A 20938-nucleotide genomic window follows, 5' to 3' on the forward strand; every position below is an offset into this window, starting at 1 on the left:
ACGTGTCCGTCCATTGCATTTGATGGTGGTAGGGGTCTCCCAGCCAAGGTCCTCTGAGATTCTATCTTTATTTAAATTTTTGATGTTTTGTTCATCATGGGCTTATTTGCATTAATTTTCATTTTTAAAGCATTACATCAAAATATCACCTTGATTGCATCCCTGAGGAGGCTAAACATAGAATTACCACATGACCTGACAATACCACTCCTAGGCATATACCCCAAAGAATTAAAAAAACAGATACTTGTACCCCAACACTCACGGGAAGGGTCCCTCGAAAGATGAATAAACAAAATACGGTCTATCCATACCATGGAATATCATTCAGCCATGAAAAGAAATGGAGCTCTGATATAGCAGGGATGAACCTTAAAATCATTATGATGAGTGAAATAAGCCAGACACATAAGGACAAATGCTGTAAGATTCCACTTATATCAAATACCTAGAATAGGCAAATTCACAGAGACAGAAAATAGGTTAGAGGGTCACCAGGGGCTCGGGAGGTGGAGAATGGAGAGTTATTGCTTAATGGGAACAGTGTCTTTGTTTGAAGGACTAAAAAGTTTTGGTAATGGCTGCTGCTGATGGTAGCACCAAAAGGAGAATTAATCCTGGTGAACTGCCCAGTGAAAAATGGTTCAAATGGGAAATTTTGTGGTTTTGGTGTGTGCTTACCACCAAACTACCCCCCAAATTTTTTTTTTATAAAAATACATATTATCTTGATTACTACGGTTTTGGGTGCCCCCTTAGTTTTGCACCCAAGGCAAGTGCACTGTCCTCACCTAGTCCCAGCTCTGCTCCCTGTGACTCTGGAAGGAGCCAATCTGGGTGAGATGTAAGGTGATTACTCTTCAGCTCATTGAAAAATACAATTATTTTAAGTAGTGGTGGCTGAGTGGGGGAAACTCTCTAGTGCAGAATATTAGCTAGCAGAGAGAAACTAATTTGTGGGTCAGGACAGGTTAGATGCAAAACTGGCTGTGCAGAGAGCGGGAGTGCATTCACTATTGCAGGCCATTTTCCAGTGTTCTCAAATGGGTTCATTTTCACTGGGAGGAGGATGTGTCTGTGCCCCACTCTGCCATCAATAATATCCAGCTGGTCGTGGCCTGCCTTCAGCTAAGTCGGGTTTTGGGGTCGTTTCACTGGGCAGAGTGCGCCCCCAACTGCGCTGGACCTTAGAAGAACCCAGTGGCTCAGATTGGCGTGGATCCCTGCTCTTCTCTCTGGGACCGCAGACCTCCCTATGACCCAGCAATCAGAGAGGAAGTGGCCAACACTGGGGCCTGCTCCAGCTCTGAGACCAGCACCCACTCTGTTTTAGGGGTGTCTGCCCCTTACCTATAGTTAAATATTTAAACATCTCCCCAGGCCATAGCAGGCATATAAACAAAGCAATATAGGAATCCAGAGGAAGAGGGTTTGGGGAAGCCCTAGTGGAAATGCCAACACTGGGCATTGAAAGTTACCTAAGAGTCTGAGGAACAGAAGAAATAATTCGAGCCAAGCTGGGAGGTCTGAAAGAACCCAGCAGTGTCAGGGACCTGGGAGTGTTCTGCCACAGGGAAGCTGGGGAGGGAGAGGGGGTATCTGGAAAGAGGGGCTGAAGAGACCAGACTTCCTCCCGGATTGGGGGAAAACCCCAAAAAGCTTCTAAGGAGGAAAGTTTAGGGGTACAGCGCTATGGTGGAGGAGAGGTGGGGAGAAGGCTGAACAGGGAGGCCCCAAGCACCACTCCTCGCAGGGCGCCGGGGCCAGCAGTTCACCCACTTAACCAAGGACATCTTCAGGAAAGAGCGGCTTGCCACTTCCTGAAACCAAAAGCCTCCACTCTGCCTCCTTTGTCCAAAATTGCTGCCTTCATGCACTTTATTAAGATAAATTAATACGAAAAGCTTCCTGCACCAGAGCTACTTAAAAACTTTAGCATGGATTAAAATCAAATATTTCAACAGATGAATGGATAAATAAAATATGGTATATCCATACAACGGAGTTGACAATTCAAAAGAATTAAGTTCTGATGCATGCTCCAACATGGATAAACCTGAAAAGCAAGATGCTAAGTGAAAGACCACATATTATATGATTCCATTTATAAGAAATGTCCAGAAAAGGCAAATGTCGAGTGACAGGAAGTAGATCAGTGGTTGCCAGGGGCCAGGGAGGGGGAAAGATGGGGTGTGACTACTAATGGGGACTCACTCTTAGGAGTAATGAGAACGTTCTAAAGTTAGTGGTGATGGCTGCACAACCTTATGAATATACTAAAAATCACAGACTTGTACACTTGAAAAGGATAAATTCTATGGTATGTGAATTATGTCTCAATATAATAGATAAGCAAATTTCCTCCCTTCTAATTTTTCTAAGCACCATCTTATCACACAACTCTCGAGAGCACGCAACAGGTGACCCACGCGCTAAGCCCGTGGCAATAGTCACCAAAGAAAAAGAAAAATAATTTCCAAAGAATTCTTAACTTGTCTTCTTTGACCACTCTTTTTTTTTTCTCCTTAAGGGAACAACAAAAAAAGATAAATCACTCACTTGCCAAGAGCAAGGCTCCTTTGGCAAAGCGCAGTCTGCTTTACAACAAAGCAACCCCGAGCATTGCAATTAAAACCAGCAAAGCCAGAGACGACAACATTAGCCAGCAAAACCAGAGGCGACAAGGGAGACACAGGTGGGGAGGGCAGCTCACTCAAGGTCAGTGCTGCCCCAAGAAGCTACGGCCAGAGAGAGAACAGAATGATCGCTGCCTTTGGGTTTCGGTCCTAGGACCCTCCCCAGTCCCCAAATGCACAGTCGCACGAGCGACTACAACCCCTTTCTGAAACTAAGAGCAGGGCCACCTGATCCTCCCGGGGCTGAGCGCGTGGTTGGGTCTGAGCAGGAAAGTGGGGCCCTGGGGAGCAGGGTGCAGGGGCTGGATGAGTCAAAGCAGGAGTTGATCTAGGGGCAGCCTCTCTGGGCTCCTCCGGAGGCCCGTCCCTCTCACCACTTCCTGCTGCCTGCCTTTTCCCTCCCACACCCGCCGTGGTCCTCTTCAAAGGACCAGACAGTGCCTAGAACAGAGCCTGGCAGAGTCACCATCCCAAAAGCGTGGGTTAAATAAGTGAATGTGAGTAGACAGGTGATTTTTTTTTTAAAATACTCTTGTACACACCATGCATCTTAACAAAGTACCACAAACTCGGTGGCTTCAAACAAAGACATGCACTGTCTCATTGTCTGAAATCCTTAGGGGAGAATCTTCCCTGGCTTCTTCCTAGTTTCCTGTGGCTTCCGGTGGGTGCCAGCAATCTTTGGCTTCCAACTCTGCCCATGACAGGACCTTCTCCCCTGTCTGCATCCAGACCTCCCCTTCTGCGAGGATACCAGTCATGACAGATTAAAGGCCAGCTATGCCCGCTGAAACTGTTGCATACCCCAGAAAAGCCACATTCTTTAGTCTTGATTCAGTATGGTAGGGTGGAAACTTTGGATTGTTTCCATGAAGACTGGTCCATTCAATTGTGGGCGTGGCCTTTTGATTAGATGGAGATGTGACTGCCCATTCAAGGTGGGTCTTCATTCATCTTCTGGAGTCCTTTAAAAGAGGGAACATTTTGGAGGAAACACAGTTGGTTCAGAGCTGACAGATGCAGATATATGGAGATGTTAGGAGTGGGGGGGGAGGGGGGAAAGGAGGAGAGGGGGAGAGGGGGAGAGGGGGAGAGGGAGAGGGAGAGGGAGAGGGAGAGAGAGAGGGAGAGAGACAGAGATCCTAGACATGGATATTTAGAGAGGTAGAGCCCAGCAGATGTCACCATGGGCCTTCCCATGAGATGATAAGCATGACAGAACCCAGAGTTGGGTCCCCGCAGAGCTAAGTGAAGGGCCACAGACACCTAGAGAGGAAACCACTGGCATCAGAAACTGGAAGCAATGGAACCAGGAACAAGGACCAGCAGACGCCGGCCACATGCCTTCTCACGAGACAGACATCAGGCTTTCTTAAGTCAAGGAATCTTTCTCCGAATGCCATAATTTGGTCTTAGAATTGTAAATGTGTAACTTAATAAATCCCCTTTATAAAAGCCATTCCATTTCTGGTATATTGCATTCCAGCAGCTTTTAGCAAACTAAAACACCAGTCCTACTCCGCTTTGGCCACATTTTAATTCGGCACATATCAAAGACTCTATTTCCAAATAAGGTCTCATTCTGAGGTCCTGGGGGTTGGGGGAATATGTCTTTTGTGGGAACACAATTCATAAAAAGCCAAGGTCATGTAAGACAGGTCAAGCCATGGGATCAGCTCTTCTCTTCAGAACGGATGGGAGGGATGGCTTGCAGCCTTCTCCTGTCCCGCTGCTCCATCCTGCCCCTGAGTGGCCCAGCCCATGTCATGTGTACTGGTGGAGCCCCATTTCTCAGGCCTCTGCCACGCCCTCAAACAGCCCTGGCCACATACGCCCCTGCCCTTGTCCACACCTGAGGCAGGACTAACTGAATCAAATCCCTCAATCTACCGAGCTGAAGCCAGGCCTTGCTCGGAGAGAAGACTACGTGGGACCTGCCTGGCGGGGCCAAAGGCTCCAAACCCGGGTCTCGCTTCAATGCCAGGTGCCATCATGCAGGCTGCTGGGGAAAGGCTGTCGGGGACAGTGCCCTGCCTTTCACTGAAGCCCATTCTCTCTTTAGGTTTGGGTCCCCGTTCTGACCCCTGGATGCTGGCTCCGTAGTCAAAAGGGGTTTGTCATCAGGACCTTGGCCTGGTGAGCTCCCCAGAATAGGGGTCCCTCCATGGGTGTATGACTCCGAGCCAATGGCTACTATTCTCAGCTCATACTGAAAAGTGCTACCTCCCGCCACCCCCGGGAATGTCACTGGACAAGCACCCCAGGCAATTATCTGTCTGCACACCCTTAGGGCCACTTCAATGATGTTTTTATTTAAAGCATGATGCATCCAGCCAGGTTTTCATTATCCATGTTAATGGGGGCCAAGGGTCAGCTGAATAATTGAAATGGAAAATCATTCCAACAGCGAGTGAGTCTCCCCTCCTCCTCCTCATTTCCTGCAGGTCCCAAGCAAGGGGAGGGGCGCTGCCAGGCTGTGGGAGGGGGACCGCCCGTCCCAAGTCCAGCTCTGGCAGAGACTTTGTTACTTGTTGGGGGGTGTAATGGCAAAGGGCTGGACCGTGTGTGTGCCTTATCCCATGTCGCACAGCTATATGTCACTTTTACTTACTTTTACAACATACTTCTTTAAATTCAGTTGCTTTTGTTTAATTTGCCCCAAGCTATAGCATTTCATGTGGTCATTACATATTTTTGTAACAAACTTTTTAAATAAAGGTACCACCTCTAATGGACTGGAGTTAACAGTAATCAGTAATATCTTAATATTCTTTCAACAATAACCAATGGACCACACCAATACTATGGGTCAATAACGTGTGGGGGGGGGGGGGCGGCATAAGGGGATGTGAGGATTGGGGTTTTGTTTTTTTTTTCTTTTCTGAAGTAATAAATATGTTCTAAAATTGATCATGGTGATATCTGCACAATGTTGTGATGACACTGTGAACCAGGGCCAAGGGTCAGCTGAATAATTGAAATGGAAACGTCATTCCAACAGCGAGTGAGTCTCCCCTCCTCCTCCTCATTTCCTGCAGGTCCCAAGCAAGGGGAGGGGCGCTGCCGGGCCGTGGGAGAGGGGGTCAAAAATATATAATGACCGCATGAAAATGCTATAGCTTGGGGCAAATTAAACAAAAGCAACTGAATTTAAAGAAGTATGTTGTAAAAGTAAGTAAAAGTGACACACAGCTGTGCGACATGGGACAAGGTACACACACGGTTCAGCCCTTTGCCGTTACACCCCCCAACAAGTAACAAAGTCCCTGCCAGAGCTGGACTCGGGACGGGCGATTGTATACTTCAGATGGATTGTATGGTGTGTGACTCTATCTCAATAAAATTGCATTAAAGAAAAAAAAAACTTTAAAGGTACCACCGAACCCTGGACTGGGCCCTGGACCAGAAAGAGGATATTAATGGAAAGACTGGAGAAATCCAAATAAGGTCTGGAGTTCATTTGGTGTCATAGTACTGTCAGCTTCTTGGTTGTGACAAATGTCCCATGGGAATGGGCAACACTAACCATGCGGGTAGCTGGGTGAAGGGTACAGGGGAAGTCCCTGTACTAATTTTGCCAACTCTTCCATAAATTTAAAATTCTTCCAAAATTGAAAGTTCATTTCTTTAAAAGCGCGACCTACAGTGACGTCATGACCCTCCAGGGACCCGCACACCAGCCTGCAGGAAATGTTGGACCCGATGCGACCTAAGGCCCTTCCAACTGTGAATGTTCTGATACCACGAGCAGCGGGGGGTATCAGAACCTGCCGTTGGATGGGAGCTCGTTTCTCTGATCCAAAGCCCCTCCGGGGAAGGCTGTGTGAGGACGAGGCCGAGGTGGGGGAACGCTCATCATCCGGGCTGGGTGGGCAAAGAGCAGGCAGAACTTTGCCAATACAACGTCCTTCCGACTGGAAGACACTTTCCTCCAAACTGTCCCCACCGGCTTCCTCTGCTCCGCTGCCTCCTCCCCTCTGCCCATGCAGCAAAGGCCACTCAGGAAATCACCGCCCCGGCCCTGTCTGGAGCAGCGCCCGTTCCTGGCTGGCTGCACACACGGGGCCGTGTGACTGCGCTGCTCTGGGGGACAGGTACAAAGACTCTCAGCGCCCATTACAGCCAATGTTCTCCAGTCGGTAATTGCCTTCCGTGGTTCATTTCCCCAAACCATCGCCGCCGGCTGCGTCATCTATAATGAAAGTGCCTGAGTGACAGACGCAAGGCGAGGGGAAGGCAGGGCAGTTTGTTCCCTACAAATTGTATCCCTATTTAGGAAGACGCGACATGGCTCTTGAGTACTTGGCTATCAGACTTTTAATCATAGAGTGTAAAAATGAAATCATTTTCAGCACCTGAAGTGATTTTGTTGGCGTCGCCCACTGTTTTGGTGGATTATTTTTTTTTTCTTTGGGCCAGAAAGAAAAAGCCTTATATTTCAGCTATAACAAGAAAAACTGGCGTGTTCCCCCTCCCTTCCTCTTGCTGCTGAAAGTATCTTATGTAAGGAGTTTGTTTGCTTAGTATTTTTTTTTTAAAAGGGAAGAGTTCACCCATCCAGACGGGGAATGCAATGTCGGGGCTCAGACCCCACTACACCCCATCACTTAGGAAACCGGTTCCTCAGTGTCTTCCGGATATGTTTACAAAAACAAAATGCTTAAACATTTCAATAAACAGATTAAAACACAGATTTGTATGTTAGCCTCTGCCAGCTGCCTCTCCAAGCCAAGAAGACTTTTGTCCTTGTGAAACCAAATGATGTTCGTTCCTTGAGTCCAACTGCTGGCCTGAGAGACCCTGGGCTCTTTCCAAGGACTTGCTGTCCTCTTCCTCTTGGTGGCCTCTCCTCTCTTGTCCCAGCTTTATCTCTGGCTGTCCTGCCCTCTGATGTGCTCTCACTCATAGTCCCTGCAAGTCCTTTTTGGAAAGAGGCAGAGCTCAACCTTTAATCCACCCAATTTCCCCCCAGAGCCTGAACTCAGAGTCCCCTCCCCACCCAGGGGGGAGAACTGGCATGACCTCGGGTCTGCTCCCTCAGGACCTCGGAGGCTTTGGGTGGGCACCAGGGAAACACACAACCCATCCACACAGCCTGTGGACTGACCACTTCCCAGACTCCGAGTCAGACTCTGAAGATGGAGTGTTCCCAGTGTGGGGAAAACTTAATTCAGGGTCTGCAACTCATGTCTTCCTTTTCCGAAAGGGAGCCTCTCCTGCAACTTAGGGCTGAAGGCACCTTACAGACCATCCAGGGCAGGCCACACAGGCGCATGTGACCCTCTGCCTCATGATTCTGGTTAGGCGTTGCTACTAGGACACAGCTCCACCTCCACGCCAGCTTGGCAACAGGGCCTGGACGCCTATCATCCCAGTAAGATTCAAGCATCAGGAGAAAACCACTTTAAAGATCTCAGAGCAGGGCAGGGTGTCCAGCTAGGAGGTGGGAACAGAACCCAGCTCTCACCGGAGCCCACGCCATGACCCACAGGCCTGAATTCTGGCTGCCACTGCAAATGTCATGGTGCTGTGCGCATATATGTGCAAGGAGGACACGTGCAGGTGGGGGCATTCAAAAATATCAATGTACGAGGGTGCACGGCCCTTCTTGCCCACCAAAGAGGGTCTGGGCTTTATCCCACCTGCTCCTTCTCTGCTCTCCACCTCTCACAGAGTTTTGTCTTTTCCTAGACTGATGGTTTAGCTTTTAGTGTGAGGTATAATGAAAATAATCGAGGAGAAAAACAAAGCCAAAAGCCACAAGGCAGATACGAATGGAAAAAGAAATGAAAGGAGACATCTCCCCTTTCCCGGTGTCAGGGAAGCATGTGTCACTGGCCTCCAGTTCACCAGTCACCCCATTGTTCAACAAATAGATAATGAGTGCCAACTATGCTGCAAGCTCTCTCCTAGGTGAGAAGGACCAGGGGAGAACAGGTGAGGTCCCTATCCTTAGGCGGCTGACATTCTAGCAGCCAAGAGGATCCTAGGTTAGAAAACACGAGATTTCAGATAGAGATAAGCCTAATGGAGAAAGCAGAACAGAGTGGCTTGAGGGAAAGGGAAAGGAGGGCATCTGAGGAGAAATCTGAGTGATAAGATTCAGCCCTGGAAAATCAGAAGAGGCAGTAAGCGCAAAGGCCCTGAGGTAGGAACTCACTCAGCAAGTGAAGAAAGTGAACAGAAAGTGAATGGATCTGCACTGTGACTGCAAAGAGGAGGCAAAGCTTCGGGAGACCAGGCAAGGGCACATAGAGGACACGTGATGAAGATTCCTTTAAACCACAGGGAGCAATTTTACTCTAAGGACCACAGAACTTGCACAGAAGTGAGGAAAGCAACTTAGAGAACTATCAGGGTCAGAATAGAAGGAGGAACATTTCAGAGTTGGAAGAAGAGGGGCGTTGGATTTGCCAAGGGAAGAGAGAAAAGTGGATGGAGCAAGAAAGAAATCTTGCAAAGTATTGCTCTGGACCATTCTTCCACTTCCCTGTCTCAAGAAACACAGGCAAAGAACTTAAGTTACTTTCACATTGCTTTCCATTTGCTGCCCTGAATCTGGGGCTCCTAGGGCCGTGCTGAGACCCGACCACGTGGGCACTGTGTGGGACTTGCCAGTACGTGTGGATGTGCATGTGTGCATCCTGGAGAAGTCCTAGCTTCTGCATATGTGGGCTTCACTCTTCCCGGAATGAGAAAAACGGAGCCAGACTCTGCTTACAAGGCAGGCATCCTCTGTGAGGCACTGCCCACCCGCCTGGGCAGAAGGACTCCCCTTGGGAGGCCCTGGAACATCCATCACCACGCACTGCAATTAGGTGTCTCTCTCCTTTGCTGGGCTGGATGCTCCTTGAAGATACAGGCAACGTTTTAACTTTCTTAGGCCAGTTCCAATTAGGTACCTGGGTAAGTACTGGCTGAATGAGACCTCTCAACCATGTCAGGAGAGCCAAACTTGCTCGTGGCTTTTTTGAAGAAAGAGTTCATTACAGTACAAAGCAGCTGAGTGGTCATTCCCTGGACTGGCCTCATGGCTCAGCATGATGGACAACCTGGACCACCGACTTCTGTGGGTACTCAAGCATGCTTGTCCAGCCTCCTGACCATTGGCAGTGCCCAGCACAATAAGGTCTCACACCTTGGGGATGTGATCTGCTCCTCCTGCCCTAGTAGATGTGCCCGGGTCCGGTGACATGAGCTACATACAAATCAGGCCATGGCCTTCTGGAAACTCAAGCAGTGCATTCAGCAGGTTTAATATCTCATGGACCCTCCTGTTCTCCTTGGATCCTGTTTCACAGGAATTGGCTGGGGCCTGCAGGCTAGATGCCAATGCACATGGTTCTCTGAGGCAAGAGTGGTGGGCAAAGGATAGGTCAAGCCAACTTAAAATTAGGCCTGGGGGTCACTCCCAGGAGAACCTCTTTTATTGCTCAGATGTGGCCTCTCTCTCCAGCCAACACAACAAGCAAACTTACCACTCTCCCCCTGTCTACGTGGGACATGACTCCCAGGGGTGTGGACCTTCCTGGCAACGTGGGACAGAGATCCTGGAATGAGCTGAGACTCAGCATCAAGGGATTGAGAAAACCCCTAGAATGAACTGAGACTCAGCATCAGGGGATTGATAAAACATTCTTGACCAAAAGGGGGAAGAGTGAAATGAGACAAAATAGAGTGTCAATGGCTGAGAGTTTCCAAACAGAGTAGAGAGGTCGTCCTGGAGGTTATTCTTATGCATTAAATAGATATCACATTGTTAGACAAGATGTAATGGAGAGGATGGAGGGAACTGCCTGAAAATGTAGAGCTGTTGTCCAATAGCCATGTTTCTTGAAGATGACTGTACAATGATATAGCTTTCATAATGTGACTGTGTGATTGTGAAACCCTTTTGTCTGATGCTCCTTTTATCTACCTTATCAACAGACGAGTAAAACATGGAATAAAGATGAATAATAGGGGGAACAAATGTTAAAATAAATTTAGATTGAAATGCTGGTGATCGGTGAGGAGTAGGGTTGGGGGGTATGGTATGTATGAATTTTTTTGTTTTCTTTTTATTTCTTTTTCTGAATTAATGCAAATGTTCCAAGAAATGATCATGATGATGAATATGTAACTATGTGATGATTGGTGAATTACTGATTATATATGTAGAACGGAATGATCAAAAGTTAGAATGTTGGCATTTGTTTGGTGTTTCATTTTTTGGTATTTAAAAAAAAATTTTTTAATTAATAGAAAAAAAAAAAAAAGAGTGGTGGGGAAGCCCGGTGGGGTGGCAGGAGCTGGGAAGGTGGTGGATGCCGAGGGGGGTTCTGATCAAACTGCATGGGTCACAGCTGCCCAAAGCCCAGGTTCCTTCCACCTTCCGCCTCGCCCCACTCAAATCCAGCCTCCACCCCATAAACACGGCACCTTTTTCAAGACCCAAATTCCGTTCACACATTCCCATGCAATTAACGCTCTTCAATGGCTCCCCCAGCCCACTCGTCCAGTGTGCTGCCACCACTGCCCCTCTCCAGCCCCTTCTCCTGTCCCCACCCTTCAGCAACTAAACTCCTCCCTGTGCACCCCGCTGGGGGCTTGAAATACTGCCCCTGCCGCCCCCACCTCCTACCAAGCACCTAGCTCAGGGACCTCATCTTTGCTGCCCCCTCCCTGACCAGGTCCGCCCCTCGTGCCCATCATGACTGTAATGAAATAATTAAAGGCATAATGACTTGCTTAGCGGGGCAGACTCCACCAGGGTAGAGGCCTTTCTGCTTACCCTCCAGCTCCCAGCAGCTGCCGGGTGCAGGCTGAGTGTAATGTGGGAAAGATGAGTGAAGATCCCCCAACTCCAATACAACCACTCATAGCCCCTCTGCTCCCCGCAGCCGAGAACACCCTTCCTTCCAAGGCCCACATGCCCGACACCGACCCAGCCACCAAGGTGGAGCCCCACCCTGCAACCTCACAGCACATCCTCTGTGCCCCTCTTGGTGGACATCTTTGCACCTGCTGGAGTGGGTTTAGCTCATTTTAGTGACCTCTAAGGTCCTCAAAGGAGAGGAACACACTTCTATTTTAAGTGTTATAGGCCCTGAAGCACTGAGGATGGCTAACAGCCCAAACTGGTAAACTGGTGGGGGGTGGGGGGACGTGTCCAGGGCACCACTCACCTGTACCCTTCCCTGGATGAGGGGCTGCCGGCTTGGGGAGGTGACATGCTCAGACCAGACCCGTCAGCCAGGCACCAGCAGAGACCCCATGTGGCTGGGCCAGCTGCCCAGGGCCGGCAGGCTCACCCCGCAGCTCACCTCTGCACCCGTGGCAAACATTTGCCCCTCAAACTGCGAAGACGGGCAAGTGGCAACTTCCCATCCATGGCCCCGGGCTCAGCTCCTGGGCCAGCGGCCGTCTCCCACACATAGGGATCGGGTGCCACCAAGCTTAAAAGTTTGGCTGGCCCTGTTACCTCTAAGAGCACAAATTCCAAACACTCTTGGTTAAAACTATTCAAAATCTCCACAAAGAACTCTTCAAAAGGGGGCTCCCTCTTCAGAAAGTCCACGCCCAGGGCCTGGGTGTTAATTCAGCCCTTACTTCACCAGGCAAGGCCGGCCTAATGGCAGAGGTTGGGGGCTGCTGGCTGCAGCTGGGGTGGGGCCTGCCCCGGGGTCTCACTACTCGTGGACAAGTCACTTCCTTCTCCTGAGCCTCGCTTCACCCCACGGTCCAGTAGGGCCAGAAATCACTGGCCAGGCGAGGATCCAGTGCAGACACTCAGCAGGGTCCTGTGCTCTGCAAAGACCTAGTAAGCACGATTCTCTCCTCAATCATCCCCAAACCTGGGGCATCTCGGCAAATGCATGCAAAGATGAAGGGGCAGCCTCCTGTTCTCCCGAGATGCTGTAGTGCCCAGGGAAGGCTGTCCCACTGGGCTGGAAGCCGTGTGGCTTCCCAGGGCGTACGCTCCCGGTGCCGAGACAGGCTGCATCCACACACTCAACACATCAACTCCCTGGGCCTCACACGTCCACCCCCACCCGAGCCCCCTCCAGTCCCATCCACGCCGGAAGAGCACATGTGTGCTACACGCACACACACCCCATCCTGCAACAACCCACATGCTGCAGGAACGTGACCTGCTTCAGGGCTCGGCGGTTCTCAACTTGGCACACCTGACCCTGCCGGAAACCCGTGGGGGCGGAGCGCACGGGTCCCCCATCCAGGCAGGTGAGCCTGTGAGTGTATTTGCATGTAATTTGCTTGTGTTGACACAGCCTGTCCTGTTCTGCACGGAGCACTTCCCAGCCAACCTGTGATTACTGCTCCTCCGAAACCCACGCCTTTCCCGCCCTCTGCCAGCGAGCTCTGCGAGGAGACAGACCTGGCCATGTCGTGCCAACCTCCCGGGCCCCCCGTTTCTCCTCTGAAGAGTGAACGACATCACACCTCCGCTGGACAGACCCAAAGGGGCCAAGCACACAGAGAGCCTGGTATGTGCCCGCTGTCCAGCTCCTGGGTCCAGGAATCAAGGCCAGATGGAAAGTCTGTCTCAAAGCTCTTCCCAGATGAGATTTCTGAGCCTCCTGTGGAGGGTCCCTGCAGCAAGTTACCATTTGTAGAAAATAAACATACAGAATATGCCTCCTTGAATTTACATTTCAAAGAAACAATAAATACTATTCTAGTACAAGCATGTCCTGGGTAATATTTGGGACGTCCTTACCCTAGAAAACTATTCATTGTTCACCTGAAATTCCCGTTTTTAACTGGGCATCCTGTATTTCAGCTGCCAGCCCTACCTGGGACCTAAGGACCACCAGCTTTTTGTATTATTGTTAATATCCTGTTTTCCCACGGCCTTTACCTAAGCCCAGAGAAGCACCGTCTCTATTTCCTAAATGTCCAGCTTCCCAACTTAGGATAGGAAGGGAGGGCAGAGGTTACGGGTGAAGCACGTTGAGAACTGCTGGGGGGAGGGAGAGGGAAAGAGAGAGCGAGAACACATGCTTCCTAATTTAGTTTGAAACCTAAAATCTGTTCCCCTTTGCTCTTTGGTGAGGAGCCCAGTGGTTATCAGTGCAAACGTGAGGCCACATTTCCTGTGGTGAAGGGCACGTGTGTTTTCATCAACAGAGCCAGGTTTCTAGGGTTTCTCTCAGGATGTGAGGCCGGTGGCGGGAAGAGACGAGCAGAGGAAGAGGTGAGCGAGGCCGAGAGGCCCAAGGGAAGGCCAGGGGCCGGGCGTGGGGTGGGGTCTGGCCCTGGGAGAGGCTTCATCTAGCCCTGAGCCCCACCCCCCACCCCACACCAGTCAACCAAGCCCATCGTAGAGCAGGGTTGTGATAACGGGGCCTCCCCAGATCCCAGACTGGCTGGGAGGGACTGTCACAAGGGAGTCAGCGAGCTCAGGAGCCTGGATTCAAGTCCCAGCTCTACCATGCCCTGTGAGCCTGTATACAATGTTTAAGGCTCAGGCATGAAACTTGCATGGGTGTTCATCCAGAAAGGGCAGGCTGCCATACGCTACGCCTATGCGGAAATGTGTGCACTAGCCAGGGCATCAATTTCCCTTTGAGATTTTTTGGGGAAAGGGGAATGTCATTTTATAGGAAGACCAATGGATTTATTGTGGAGTATAATGCATAATGTTTGTGTTTTAAGACAAAAAGAAAAAAAAAAAGAATTTTAAGACTAAAATGCATAATGCTATTTCCTCCTCCATTAAAGTTTGCAGGACCGCTGCAAGGGTTAGATAAGGAAATGCAGGCAAAGTCCTTCCTTGGCACGGCACAGCGCACAGTGAGATCTTCTTCCACTGGAATGTTGCTTGCGATTGAGACAGGGCCCGGCAAGGTGTCCCTTTTTCTGGTCTTGCACTTCAGATTTCCAGGTGCGTAAGGCCTTGCAAGGCAGCAAAGGTACTCCAGGGCCAGAGCCCAGAACAAGCATGCTGTTGATTTTCTAGTGTCAACCTCTGGTCACATCTCATATGGAGGACAGGGGCCTGAAAGTCACAAACTTTATCTGATGTGCAGAGATGGCCACCCATCCCATACATCTGCAGACGAAGACTCAGACGTCCTGGAAGGGCCAGAGACCCTCATTACCAATGGAAAGACCCCTCATAGCCTGAACATGGGTAGTCCCAGCCCAGAATGATCCAAGTATGCCTGCTCTGCTCAGGCCGAAGACGTCCTGGCGATGGGTGTAAAGGCTGCATTCAAAATGGGTGAACGTGGGCAAGGGGGCTGGGATGGGTGGGCTCAGGATGCCTGGATCAGCTGCCTGAGTGGAAGGATGGACTCGAACCTTAGAGTGTGAGACCTGAGGTCAGCACCCTGCTGGTTCACACCCATCCTCCGGATGGTTCCAGCCCTTCTTCTGAAGAGCTTCAGAAACTCAGTAACGGTAATGCTTCTCGAGCACCTGGATTCTTCCTATGTCTCCATCAATGGAGAGGAGAGCCAAGTGCACAGAGACAATGGGGATTCCCCAGCAATCCTAGAGAGATCACCCCAGGATCTGTCTCAGGTGGACCAATCACAAATGATGTAAGAAGGAAATGAAGGCTACACAGAGGCCCTAAAAAGTGTCACTGAACAATGAGGAGTCAATGGGTAAGCCTATGACAATAGCAGAAGACGCTGAATAATTTAAGAACATGTAAGGGTGTCTCTTCTAATTTGTGGCCAGGGTGTAGTCACACTCATGGACCTAATAATGGCTGCAAATGTACAAATCGAGCTGTCCCAAAGGTCCAACTAGGACTTGCCCCCACACACACCGCCAACTCCCCACTGTGCCTCATTCTTGCCTCTAGCTCAAGCTGGTTATTATCTCCTGTTATCACCTCGAGAAAACAAGGCACCAAGCTCATGCCAACTCCTGCTTTTAAATTGCTCTCCCGAGTTACAGCCTCGGCTCCGACACAGGAGTGGGCTTTTTCAGGGTAATTAGCCTCAAAACACAATTACGGACAAAATCTGATCAACCCCATCACATATTTAGTTCCTACTAAAACATCACACTTTGTCTAAACTATATTAGAAGACGTTCCCCAGTTACGGAATCGACTTTGTCAAGACCAGCCTTGCCTGGGGATCAGGGGACCTCATTCTTCTTCCTTGTGGTGGGAGACTTGCCCCCAAAGCCATTTTTTTTTCCCAGTTGCAAGCCATGATCCAAAATCATTTTTCCAATTTCAGTCTTTCCTTTTTGGAAAACAAAGCACGACAATTTGCAATTCTCCTTTGGCTGATGGCCAGACATCCAAGGGCGGGACCACAGGATGAGCGGATACACCTGGCAAGGACAAGGTCAGAGAGCGGAACATCCTGGATACGTGTTTGCATGGGCTTCCAGACCCTACAAGGGCCGGAGAGCTCCCACACACGAGGGCCAGCTCCCCCTGTCCACCTGACATGCTAAGGTCCTTTGGAACATGTGGCTGAAAACATGCCTGTGACATTAATTAATGCCAGGCAAAATGTAACGGCAGATCTTGGGAACTAAAAATAGATCTATGCCAACTGATTCATCTTCTGACTGCACAGAACTGGGAGCTTTTTTATCTGCTTCTCTTCTACATGTGCGTTACATCATGGCCTGCCTTTCGTTCTCTCCATCTTGGTTGTTTCTCCTTCTTGGGTAGGGGTTAAGCCTTCCAGAAGAGATGGCCCTACTTGGCCACCCTCTGACCTGCAAACATGCTCAATAAGCAAGGAAATCCTTTCCTTTCCTGGCTCACATGGGTGCGAGCCATGTAATTTGTACTTAATATTTTCCATGCGGATGCCTCTGCCTGTTGCCTCACACACAGAACTCTAGAGCCTCATTTCCCATTCCGGTCTCTTCTATTTTAAACTTTGTTGATTTCTACTGGGAAAGAAGCCTATTTCATACCGATTAAGTGGACAGCTGGGTCTGATTGCTTCTGATTACCGGGCGTGGGGCCACTAGGGAAACAGGTTTCCCAAAGCCCCTTGGATGGAGAACTATTCCATATGGCCCCAAAAGTATGGGTCAGTACTCACTCTAGGAAGGAAGGGTCAGCAGCCCTTGATGGGAAAGCAGCAGGACAGGCCAAAAGCAGAATCATACCTTAATCCACATCTCAGGCTCAGGTGGCTTGCTGAAAGGTGGAAGGAGGGGGCCCTGGAAGCCCCCTGGCTAAGGAGCTCTCACAGGGCCTGAGTGGGGGCTGGTGTCAGAGGGACTGCATGTGCTGGAGGAAGCATCCATCATGCGTGCCTGAGAGAACAGACCGGGCTCCCTGCCTAAGCTCCTCTCCTCTGGCCTTGCATCCCAGACCTCCAGGTGCACAAAGAAATCACAAAGTCCCCTCTCACCTTTCAATGGCCAGTCCACAGGCAGGGGGTGCTGCCGCGATCTCCTGAGAACCGGTGGCTCCGATGAGGCAGGAGTGTTCTCCCTGCTCGTCCCATCTCTGCCTTTGCTTCTCCTTATGCCTCCTCTAGAGAAAATCGAGTGCTGGAAACTAAAAAAAGAAGAAAAAAATGTGTGTGTGGAGGGTGGTGGGTGTTTGGGGTGCCGGGGCGGTGGGGGGTGGCCGAGGGATACCGGGGTGGGGGGTGGGGTGGATTTCCAGCCTGTTCTGGGGTGGGGGCGGGTTAATGGCCGTGGCTGGTGCTATGGCTTGCCTGCTTGCGCTCGGTGCCACCGCAGCTCGGTGTGTGGGCGTCAGCAGCTACACGGCTGGGTTTCAAACCATTACACTGAACATTTGCAAACAGATAAAAAAACAAAACCATCCGGTACAAATGGAAACTTCTGTTTTCTTTTCTTTTTCTGCACTCTCTCCCCTTTTACTGCTCCCCTTGGGTTTCTGAGGAGGAGGGCGTGGGTGGGCACTATTTCTTCTGGGCTCCCCCTGCCCCATCTTTTGCAGCATTACCACCTCCAAGGCCACTGAAGTATACAGAGAGGTCAGGTCCTGAAGCCTTGGGAATGTTCAGACATTTTGTGAAGAGGGTCTCTTCTCCAGGGTAATGCTCAGCTCCAGGTAGTGAAAGCAGTCAAACCAAATGAGGTCTGGGGCTTCTATACTGGGCGATCTGGGATCCTCCCAAGTCTCCAAGACTGGCTGGTGCAGATATGGATGGAAGTGGGGTGCATTTTAAGAGCTAGGGGACATTTTACCTGAGACACTCTACGAAAAGGAAAAGGGTCCTGCAGTCAAATCACTTTGCGAAATGTACCCTTTACTACTCTGGCGTAGTCTCGGTGCCCACTGGCAGGTAAAGGCTCTGAGAAGTCCTGCAATAAAGAATTCCATGTAACTTTCTTTCAACCAAAATTTCCAAAACGTGTAAGACCTTGGATGAAGTTATTCTCTCTGCCACACCACCACCGCCACCAGCAACATTACGCATCCTCACTCACCCACAGTGCCGAATTGACCCAAATCAACTCGTTACCCAGAGAGCAAGAAATGGCAGGAAAAGGTAGATATGGGGACTGGGGCAGGTGGAAGTTCAGACCTTCAGCTTGGTATTAACACTGGTGCACAAACGATGAAATGTGAATTTGAGACAGTGGTTCCGGCAACACAAGGGGCATCCAGGCCACGCGCAGTTTCTCAGGACTGTCGGCAGTTTGTCTTCCATCTCACCCCGGTGGCTCTTGTCCTCAACCCCAGGAATGGGGTCAAGGAGTGGGCTTCCCCACCCTAGTCTTGCAGGCACCTTGGGCTTCCCTGTCCACAAACTTCAGCCGGACTCTGTAAAATCCCAACAGAATGTCAGATTCCTGTGTTTTAGGGTATGAAACTGGGAAGGCAGCTTGGGGGGCAAGAAACATACAAACTTGCTAGATCGAAGCCTTCGTGCTGGCAATGGCAATGGCAGGAGGATAGTCAAGGAAACTGACAGGGGACAGGAGAGGGAAAGATGGCGTGCTCTGCTAGACTTGGAGGCACCTTCGGGCCATAGATGCAAGCCAGGCAAGAGGCTAACAGACCGTGGCTCTCCAACTCCCCAGTCGTGGGGCCCTGAGTAAGTCTTTGTCTTCTCAAGAGTCTTGGTCTCCTCATCTGCAAGTGGGTTTAAGCTAATGGATTCAACCCAGGATGAGTCTGCCCCGCAACAGGGCATGTGGCAGTGTTTGGAGGCTGTTACTGGCATCAGTGGGTGGAGAACAGGGATGCTGTTAAACATTCTACAAGGCACGGGAAGCTCCCCGCAACAGAGAATTATCCGGAAAAAATGTCAATAGCGCAAAAGATGGTCTAAGCAGATCCTCCTATCTCCCTTGGAGGTTTTCCTGAAGCACCAGGGAGACAATGCACATGAGAATTCCATGTAAAGCAGGATGTGACTGGCATTTATTTAGCAATAAAGAGAATTCCAGATAATTTAAAGGATATTTAATTTCTTGTTAGGTAGCAAGATGAAAACAGGTAGAAAGTAGAGTGAACTCTTTTGGTAGCATCCCCAGACAGAGAGAGAAAAGCTTAGCGAACACCGATGTTTTTTTTTTAAATTAAAAAAGAAAGGCCCTCCTCACACAGTACATCGGATAATGAACTCTGTGAACAAAGTGAAATGAGTGTAGAAGAACTTTAAAAGGTTTGCAAGCACTTGGGTGGATAGCGATTGGTAATTAGAGCATTTTATAGAATGCATGAAAGAGGCTTTACACAAAGCTGAAAACCATTTGTTGACCTTTACTCTGCGGGTGGGTAACCTGGCGTGAGGCACACTCAAGTGCCTCGTCTGGTTTAGGATTTTTTTTAAAGCAAATATCCAGCCAGAGGCTGAATCCTGCAATCCTTGGCACATGGCAAATTATTAGAGGCCAACAGAAAGAGAAAGTGAAATTAAAGTGTAGATGCATATTACAGCTGACTGCCTGGCCTTGAAGAAGAAACTCTGGCTACATCTGGCTCTGCCCACCCATCCCATAGGACCCCTAAGGCACCAGAATCCGGCCCAGGAAATGATTTTCTCCTCAGCCATGGAGAAGTCCCAGAGCTATCAGAGCCTGACAGGTAGGGCCCAGCAGCTCCTGAGGCTGGAACAAGGGAAAGTCACAGTCCAGGAGGGAAGGAAGAGGGGATGCGTGTGAGGAAATGAATGCGGGGCCAGCGCCCTCCCATAGAGGCTTTCGAGGAAGGGAGGACGAGCCAAGTGTGTGACGTGCACTCTCAACCAGGCCCACACTAGCCACGGACGCTAGCTTCCTCCCAGAGTCAAAAGAGACGGCCGCCACCTCTGAGTCAGGACTTTCTTGTACCTTCCCCACTCATTCACCAGTTCGCTCTCCCACAGGGCATATGGGGATCACCTGTTTGAGCATCTACTAAACAGCACTTTGCTAGACCCTGGGGCAAAATAGTAAAGACAAAAAATGGTGCTTACTTTGATGTAATTCATTCTCATGTTGGATAGGAAAAAAAAATGCAAATAAACGTCCACCTCATTTACTCATTTGTGGGCCAAGATGCTAGAATATCTACCACGTGCCAGACATTGCTTCAAGAGGGGGGAAAAAAAAGTAAACAAAATGACTACCAGAAAACAGAATAAACACTACTACTAAATTCCAGCCCAGAGGGTTTTGCCAGTCAAAGGCTCCAAAACCAAGGTCGCCCCTCTTCCATGACAGAGGAGATCAGTGTTTAGGATTAATGTCCTACAATCTCCAATGAAACAAGTGGAAAGGGGGCTGCCTTCCCATACATGATACCTCATTCTTGTCGCCTGGTCCTTGTGCCACTGAAAATCACCTCAAGTTCTGTAACTGCTAGGAATCCAAACTTGGGACACAAAGGAGGGTGGTTGCCCAGCAGCCCCAACGTCCAGGACCTGCCTCTTCAGGGCTGCTCGGGGCTCGGGTGCTTCCCACCTGGCCTGTTACCCTCCACATCCAGGCCCTCTGCTCTCCCCTTGCCGGGTTTCCTCGCAGCTCCACGTGGCTTCTTCTGAGATCCCACCACCACGCCCTAAAGGGCCTTCCACTAAAGGAGGATCTGATTGGTTCCCTTAGTCCTCTGGGCCAACCCATAAACTGCAAGCCAGCCAATAGGTGACTGTTGTGGCAGCGGGCTACTGCTGCTGAGCCAATCAGTAATAGCCAAGGAAGTACCTGGCAGGCGGGCTTCCCAGAAAAAGCGGACCCGGTACCAGGAGAATCTCCGTTCTGGGAGCCGGATCTGAGAGAGGCTGGCGTGCCAGTCCTGGAATTCTCTGTACCATCTCACCTGGATCACAAATGATTTTTTTTTTTTTTTTTACTTTAGTAGTTAAATATTTTAGTGTCATCTTGACAGTAAAACTCTAGCTAAC

The 20938-nt window shown here is 49.9% G+C and overlaps 1 long non-coding RNA gene across 3 annotated transcripts; it reads right to left on the reverse strand.

Moving 5' to 3' along the window:
* Nucleotides 1-14250: 14250 nt before the first annotated feature.
* LOC143683868 (uncharacterized) lies at nucleotides 14251-20567 on the reverse strand. Of its 3 annotated transcripts, XR_013175691.1 has the most exons (5): nucleotides 20380-20567; nucleotides 18134-18372; nucleotides 17793-17909; nucleotides 16982-17130; nucleotides 14251-15935 (listed from the first exon to the last, which is right to left on the reverse strand). It is a non-coding gene; the product is annotated as an uncharacterized LOC143683868 (long non-coding RNA). The 3 variants fall into 3 exon arrangements; XR_013175686.1 differs by having other exon boundaries at nucleotides 17793-18372; XR_013175682.1 differs by lacking the exons at nucleotides 17793-17909; nucleotides 18134-18372; nucleotides 20380-20567 and adding an exon at nucleotides 17294-17723.
* Between the last annotated feature and the right edge of the window lie 371 nt (nucleotides 20568-20938).

The sequence above is a fragment of the Tamandua tetradactyla genome, chromosome 1 (genome assembly GCF_023851605.1).
Source record: "Tamandua tetradactyla isolate mTamTet1 chromosome 1, mTamTet1.pri, whole genome shotgun sequence".
NCBI classification, from domain to species: Eukaryota; Metazoa; Chordata; class Mammalia; order Pilosa; family Myrmecophagidae; genus Tamandua; species Tamandua tetradactyla.